The sequence below is a fragment of the Nematolebias whitei genome, chromosome 4 (assembly GCF_014905685.2).
Source record: "Nematolebias whitei isolate Nwh7 chromosome 4, NemWhi1, whole genome shotgun sequence".
In the NCBI taxonomy this organism is placed as follows: domain Eukaryota; kingdom Metazoa; phylum Chordata; class Actinopteri; order Cyprinodontiformes; family Rivulidae; genus Nematolebias; species Nematolebias whitei.
This window is the reverse complement of record NC_056501.1, coordinates 24,659,122-24,667,853: the sequence shown is the minus strand read 5'-3', so window position 1 is coordinate 24,667,853 and position 8,732 is coordinate 24,659,122.

Genomic DNA, 8,732 nt, shown 5'->3' with positions numbered 1-8,732 from the left:
TCATAGGAGACTTCTGATGCTGAGCAAACCTTAAATAAAATAGTTACAAAATAAAATATGTCAGAATGATGCATCCATCCATCCATCCATCCATGATGGATGGATGGATGGATGGATGGATGGATGGATGGATGGATGGATGGATGGATGGATGGATGGATGGACGGATGGATGGATGGATGGATGGATGGATGGATGGATGGATGGATGGATGGATGGATGGGTATATCTGTCCGTCATGCCAGAGATTTAAATCAAGATCATCTTGACTTGAATAATTAGAGTTTGAGTTTTTCTGGTCAGATTTTGACAATATGTACTGCGTAATGTGTAAATGTGACGTTCCAGAAACTTAACGTAATCATTTGGATCTTTGAAGTGATGTGGAAGATTTTATCTATGGGCTGCTATCTTCAAGGATGAGCTGGAAATGGGCGGAAATCAAATGTCAAACTTACTGCCAGTTCGTCACAGAAGGTTTTAATAATTCCGTCCTACAACAACCTTTAAGTGATTATCTTTTGTGGTGGGGTTCTGTGGAAATGATGTCAAGAATAAACATCTTACCTGTTGCAGATAGCTCCTTCAGCCACCTTAGTTTGGAGAAAAATAATTTTGTTTTGACCAGACTGACAAGCTAATGGCTAGTTCAAGCAGGACAGAGACCAAAGTGATTAGTCCGGTTCTTTCTCTCCAAACGGAGGTCGTCCAAAGAGCAAGGTGAAATATTTAAAGTTTACAGCCTTTCTGCAGAACCCCACTTTAATGTCTTCTTTGTCTCTGTGCTATAAAAACATACATGGTAATGAAACAGAGTAGCTAAACAGCCCATTTCCTGTGGTGCGGCTGCATGATTAAGGTGTGATTGCTTCCAATAAAACAAATCATGCCCTCTTAGTTCTGTTATTACAACTGATGTCACGTGTAACTTTTGATTTTAATTTCAAACTTAATATTCTGTGTTCATAACCACATATTTACTTAGCGTGTCTATCTATAACTCACCGTGATGCCCACATACACGAACAAAAATACCTTCTTTAAATTAATTTCCAAGAGGAAGAATGATATTTATCGCAGCAGAGATGTTTTCATTCTGGTTGTTAAGTCCAGCACATATGCTAATAATTTATTTAGTGACTCCACTGCAATGGAAATAAATTGATATATCTGAAAATAGCTTTCAACTTCCATCAAATGTTTTTTTTTAAAGAGTTTAAATATTTACACGTTTTCTTTGTAGAACTTATTTTAAAGTCCGTTGGAAATCTGCTGAGATTAACAATAAACTAGAGAAATTGTATTTTCTTGTGAAAATGCAGTGTGAAAGCTTATTGCAGAAGAACTTGCTGAAAAACAGCTGGAATTAGTTAAAAACAGGCTGAAATGGAAGAACAAGCTTACATTAGCAGAGGAAAGCAGAAAGAATACTTTTGCTGAAAGAAGCAGAAATTAGCACCAACAAAATGGAAATTATCTGACTAAAGCTAAAATTAGCAACAACAAAAAAACAAACAAAAACAGCTGAAAGTACAATAATGCTCAGTCGGGTCATCTGGATAGTTTATTTTTTCATAGAGACGTTTTGCCCTCTATCCGGAGGGCTTCATCAGTCAGAGGAGTTCCAGTAAACTGTTTCCCCACCAAGCAGTAAACTCCTTAAGTGGACCCACCAGTTTGCTGGAGCTAAGATGGTTCCTGGGGGCCAGAGACCAACAAAGTGGACCAGCTCCTTAAGTGGACCAGCAAACTGGTTGGTCCACTTAAGGAGTTTACTGCTTGGTGGGGAAACAGTTTACTGGAACTCCTCTGACTGATGAAGCCCTCGGGATAGAGGGTGAAACGTCTCTATAAAAAAGAAACTGTCCAGATGACCCGACTGAGAATTGTTGGATTTGGTACCTGGATGATTGAGCATGAACTTTCTTAGCTGAAAAGTAGTTTAGAAAGCAGAAAGAAGCTTAAATTACCAGGAAGTAGAAAGAGCACATTTTTGCTGAATTAGGCTGAAACAGTAGAAGTTAATGCAACAAATGTGGAATTGGCTGAAAAAGCTTAAATTTGAAGCAAAACAGCTGAATTGTAGCTGAAATAGCAGAAAAAGATTAAACTTGCAGAAATAAGCTGAAAGGAGCATAATAAACTGGAAAAAGCACAAAGACGTTAGAAGAAGCACAAAAATTTTGTAGTTAACAGAAAGAATCTGAAACGAGCGCAAAACAGCTGAAAAAACAGCTGAAATTAGCTGAAAGTAGAGGAAAAAATGTTTAAATTTGCACAAGGAAGCTGAAAAAAACAGAAGCAGAACAAAATGTGAAAGGAGCAGTAAAAGGTTGTAAACAGATCTAAAGATTTGAAGGATGTAAAATGAGCTCAATTCATTTTCTATGAGACAAAAAATGGCAGAAAAGGCTAAATACTTCAAAAAGCTAAAGTTGCACCAATACCAAAAGTCATAGCTGGATTGTCCTGAAAGAGCTGAAATAAAATCTCGCAGCAAAACATCCAGAAGAGAAATGGATCACAATCGTGTGAATGCTTCATAAACATTTGCACAATTAGAAATAAAAATTCAGCTCTAAATGTTTAAACACAAACTTTGTTCGACTGCGTTTGTAACATGAAAATAATTCTTTCATCAAATGTGATCTAAAACCACTACAGCTTCGGACTTTCTCAACTTAAGATGATTTTTGTCTAAAAGTCTGATATCAATGGTGGCAAGTGATATGCATTTATTTAAGAACTGCTAAATTTAAAAACAATAATTATTACAACTTTTGGATTTTTTTTCTGTGTATTTTTATGTAGACTGTGTTGAATGTGAATGAGCTTTTTTTATTGTTTTCTATTGTATGGGTGTACATATGGTTATGTTATGTTTTTAATTTTACTTTATTTGTGGGTGTACACAGGTCTTATGTCTTATGTGATGTTCTCATTTTTACTTAATTTTTACTTAATTTTTACTTTATTTTACTTTATTACTATTCGCACCTTATGTCGAAGCAAATTCCTAGTTTGTGAACCTCGTTCATTGACATGGCGATAATAAACTGATTCTGATTTGAATGAAGCCTGAATTAACAAAACTGACGTGTTGTCTTATCAGTCGCCAGTATGGGTAATTTAAAAAAAGTTTTAAAAAATTACAATTTTATTTTATAAATATTCTGTACTGCAGTGATAAAACACGACCTTTGTTCTTTCAGCGCCGATCATTCAAATTTAATTCCAACGCTTTTGTTGCATCTTCAACTTAAAGAGCGATTTGAGCGACGTGAGGGGAAACTCAGCAAACCCACTAACTATCACAAATCCAAACTAATGTTTTATGAGGCCCAGAAAATAAAGCCATAAATAAAAATGACGTTGGCGCATTTCTGTATTTTATTTGAAAAATTTTCCGTGAATCTGTTCCGACTGACGAGTTGTCATAATGCGGAGCACAGCTGTCTTTAACAGCTGGAAACGTTCCTTGGCTCCACAGATGTGCAGAGACTTCATTATATTCTGCAGCTTTCCCTGCGAGCTGCGTAACCATGTGACTCACACAGTTCTGCCTTTTCTTCTCTGCTGTGAAGTAAAAGTTCTCCTCTCAGAGTAAACACACAGTAGAATATGATATAATATAATATATGTATGTAGTACTCCTCTCAAGTTTTAGAGCTGATGTAGGTGTACATTGTTGCTTGTTTATCTACTGTGGTATTTTAATGATTATTTTAGTTACATTTGAATGGTTTGGATGAAGTTAGTTATAACTGTGTTTTCCTGGCAGTGGTAGCAGATGATGTTTTTGTCTGTGTGTGTTCATGTGTCTGTCTGTTGGCAAAATATCTCGTAAACCACTGGACACATTTAAATAAAACTCACAGAAATAATTCATTGGATGTGCATCTATAAGTGATCAACTTTTGTAGTCACTTCAATTCAAGATGGTTGCTCCAGCCAACTGACCTTTAAAATAAATTGCAACAACTCAGTCCCTTTTATAGAAGTTAAGATAACATTTGGCACAGTAGTAACTGAGAGTCCTACACAATTAATGTTGCAAGCACTAAAAGATTGCTAAAGATTTTAGTTGAAAATTTTACCATTATCTATTGGAGTCAACGCTGTCTGTCTGTTAGGAAAATATCTCACAAATTATCAATCTAATTTTATTGAAACTTTCAGGACGTTGCCACTGGAACTCTTTCTACAATTGATTAACTTTTGGAGTCAATTCAATTCAATATGGCCGCCATAGCTAATCAAGTTTAGCAAACATATAAAAGGCCATAACTCTGTCAATTTTACAGACATTGAGCTCAAACTTGATGTGATGAGCATCGTTCACCGCTCATACTCCAAGCATGACATCACGTGATGAGATCACATGAAGCATTAGTTTTATATTTTCCACCAGAACAGCCACTATCCCGTCTTAACGTAAAATGATGCAGCTAAAAACTCTGGCCTAAAAGGCTGCAGGTGATTTCATTCCTTCAAAGAAACCTTGTAAAATTAAAAATAAAGGTGGTGACTGACGTTCATTTTTTTCTATTCTTCTTTTCAGTTTTCTTAAATTTCACAAGAGAACACAGATTTTGCTCTGTAAACTCTTTAACCAGGTGGGTTTTTACGTTGAGTTGATAGAAACATTTATCTTCACTCAAACATGGAAAACAGACAGTTTTAACAAATCCAAAGAAATAACTCGAGATCAAGTTTAGTTTTTAGAGATGGATGTTAAATGCTGAACATTCAGGTTTTGACACTCACCAGCTCTGACAGTCGGTGTGAAATATCCAATAAGATTATGACAGTTTTAAACCACGAGATTATCTTTTGTGTTAACCTCACTGTGCCGGGCCAAAGAGACCATTTGGTCCAAGCTATCAGAACTAAATTCAGGACTCTCATTTCAAACAGCACACCTGAAATATTCTTACATCCCAGAAACTGGAGTCACGGTTTGTCATGAGAATGTCTTAAAGAGTATCAAATGACTCGTCACAACCAGAGGGACCACATGGTGCAGGTATTATAGAGGTTTTCAAATGTATTCACAAAATTCGTACCTAAACAGTTTTATTTAGAAATAAATTGTATGAATTATCTTAAATCTGAAAACAAACAAAAAAACACATTTTAAAGGTTAAAACTGAGACGTTCTGTGTTTCTCTCAGCAAAACATTTTAACACGTTGAACCAGGGACAAGAGCAGACAGAAAGAAGTGATGCGTTGTGTTAAAACGAGAAGAAAACTGCATCTAATATCTAAGAAGAATTACAGAACAAGGTTAAGGTTCTTTATTGTCGTTCCACTACATGTGGTGGAACAACAGTAAACACAGGGTCCCACTTACATCCAATAATTCAACCTTTATTTATGCAGGTTAATCCCATTGAGCCTCAGGGACTCATTTACAAGGGAGACCTGATTTTAACAAAGAGTGATGACAACAGTGAATAACAATGGCAACAATAGACAGTCACAAAAGTGGCATACACATTTGCTTTTTTATTTTTTTATTTTTTATTTTTTTCAAATCAAAACAAAATACCAACCAAAAGGACAGTCAAAAGGAAAAGTAGCAACAAAAAAAAAAAAGCAGCTAGATTATTCATCTCCGATCTGGAAGGCTTCATCAGTCAAGGAAACACACAACAAAACTGATTCTTCCCCCAACAGTTTACTCCAAAGTGGAACAAACCAGTTTTGTTTGTGATAAGATGGTCTCTTTGGTACGACCCCTCCTCCATTGCTGGCCCTCTTCCTTGTTGACAGTCGTGTCGAACTGGTTGAAAACAACAAAGTCCATGCTCAATAATCCAGGTATACAATCCAACATTTTTCAGTCAGGTCAAAAAACAGGAGCATGTCTGCATTGGTTCTTGCCAGGAACTTAACAGATGTTTAAAGCCAATTAGAGAGGCCAAGGTCGAGAGCTTCAGATCTTTTTGTAAGATATTCCAGGAAACAGGAGCGGAGTAGGAGAAGGCCCTTTAGCCAAGTTCAGACCTCACTGAGGGAACCCTGCGGGTAATAATGTCCTGAGAGCGCACGCTGTAGCTGCACTCACGCAGAGACATGTAGGAGGAGATGTATGAAGGCAGCAGACCAAGAAGTGATTTAAAGATGAAAATGTACCAGTGAGAGAGTCTGCGTGAAGTTAATGATGACCATTTAACCAGTGGTTAAAGGCATTTCCTAGCATTCAGAGTTAGACAGGATCTGTTTCTGAAAAAGCAACCCAGTTTAACTTTCAGTTTCTGTACTAGGTTTTCCACTTGAAGCTTAAAAGAGAGATGCGCGTCCAAGATACCCAAATATTTATAGGAATCAACAAACTCAATAGGGACACCATTTGAAGTTAAAATCAGAGGAAGATCTGCTGGGACTGACTTTCTGTTTGAAAAAAAGCATCCCTTTGGTTTTCTCAACATTTAGGAAAAGTTTGAGATGGAACAAATCAGACTGGATGATGTCAAAGGCAGATTGCAAAAGCTGGAAAACCTTAGCAACTGTTCTAGATTGACAATAAACAACTGTGTCATCAGCATAGAAATGTAAGGATGCATCAAGGATGCTCTGACCTACATTACATATGTAGATTGTAAGGAGGGTGGTCCTAAGACTGAGCCTTGTGGTACACCATTGCTGACTGTTAAGGAACTGGAGGAAATACCCTTATGTTTAACACATTGCCTCTGATCTGAAAGATAGTTAGAGAACCAACCAATGGTTCAATCTGAGAAACCAGTTTCTGAGAGCTTATGACACAAGATGTTATGATCCACAGTGTCAAAAGCTTTAGACAGGTCTAAGAAAAGTGCAGCACAATAATTCTTAGCATCCAGTGCTTCAACAACATCATTAAGAACCTTCAGTGAAGCAGTGGTTGTGCTGTGTTGTTTCCTGAAACCAGATTGATGTGGAGGTAAGATGTTAAATGAGTCCAGGTAATTTTTGATTTGAGAGTTTATCAGTTTTTCTAGAACCTTGGCTAAAATGCAGAGTTTAGAGATTGGTCGATAGTTGTTCAGTGAGGTGGGGTCACCTCCCTTCAGCAAAGGAAGAACAAAGGCTGTTTTCCAAGTGTCTGGAATGGAGTTTTGTCTTATGGAGAGATTGAAGATGTGGGAGAACAGAGAAAGAGAAAAGGTGTGATTTACTGAAGATTGACTAGTAAGGAGAGATTTGGTTTGTAGAAGTTTGACTTTTAGGGGAAGTGGCTGATCTTCCATCAGTAACTGTGTCAAATAAAGAACTAGAAGCAACAAAATGTTTGTTGAAACAGTTCAGGATCTCGCGCTTATTAGACACAGGAACAGAGTTAACGAGAAGTTAATTTAGAGTTACCAATCAGCCTAACATACATGTTTTTGGTCTGTGGGAGGAAACTGGAGCATCCAGAGAAAACCCATGCATACACGGAGAGAACATGCAAACTCCATTCAGAAAGACCCCCGGATCAGGATTTGAACCAGGGTAACCTGAGATGCAGCAGTTCTACCAACTGCACCACCGTGCTGCTCTGCAACACACTGGACACCATTTTAAAGCCTTTAGAAATAAAGTTATTTGATTTTATAAATTACTTCTAAACATCAAATTATAGTTTTAATCACTTTCTTGTAGATTAAAATGAGAAGTTTTTCAACATTCAAAGAACAGATTTAGCATATTTGTATTTCTAACATACTTATTTTATTTTGAAGGTGACTTCCAAAAGTCATTGAACGAGCATCACTTTTGTCTTTTAACATACTGTTTGTTCCTTAACCCAAGGCCATGGTTAGTTTTGTTTTTCTATTTCAAAAAGTAATTATCACAAATGGCTGGATGCTATAAAACGAGCACTGACAATGTGAGTATGCAGATTTATCATCAAAAAATATATAATCCAAAATACATGTCTTGCAGTTCTACACAGATGAAATTAGGCATTTTTAAAATACTTCTTCATCCATCAGATCAATAAATGATTATTACAAGATTAGAGATTACAAAATATAATTTACACACGCTGGAACAGCACGGTGCAATAACATGGATATCAAAATCACAGTTTAAAGGTTGGGATTTTACATATTTGTAAATTTGTTTAAATCCACAGACGAAAGAAGATACAAATCTTTTGAATAAAACAGAAACTGCAGATCATCAGTAGCTGAAAGAACCGTTGGACCAGTCTGGTTTATTCTAAAAACAAACAACAGATTATCACTAATCCAATTCATAAACCCATAAAGAAGCAAGTTCTAGTTAAATATTAGAAAAAAATGACTGAGTTGTAGCCATTTTTGTGTTCGCTAAGGTTGATTAGCTGTGGCGGCCATCTTGACTCAGGTCTACTCCAGTTGTCGATGAAGCTCAACAATTACGTTTTGAAGGTTTAATAAAATCACTGGTTGCTGAGAGTGAACACTGAATGTTGAGTGAGCCGGTCAAGTTCAAACAAGCTGAACAGAAGCTAAAATAACAGTAGCTAAAATCAATAAAACTGTAACAAAGTTAAACAGTAGCTAAAAGTTTAAATAAATGAATAATTAAAATCTAAAATGAACAAAAGCTAAAATTAGCAAAATTGTAGCCAAATAGTAAAATCAGTGCAACTGCTACTAAAAGCGAAATTTAACAAGACAGGTAACAGCTAAATTTAGCAAAACTGTAGTCAAAAGCTAAAATCAATAAAAACTAAAAGCTAAAATCAACAAGACAGTAGCTAAAAGCTACAATT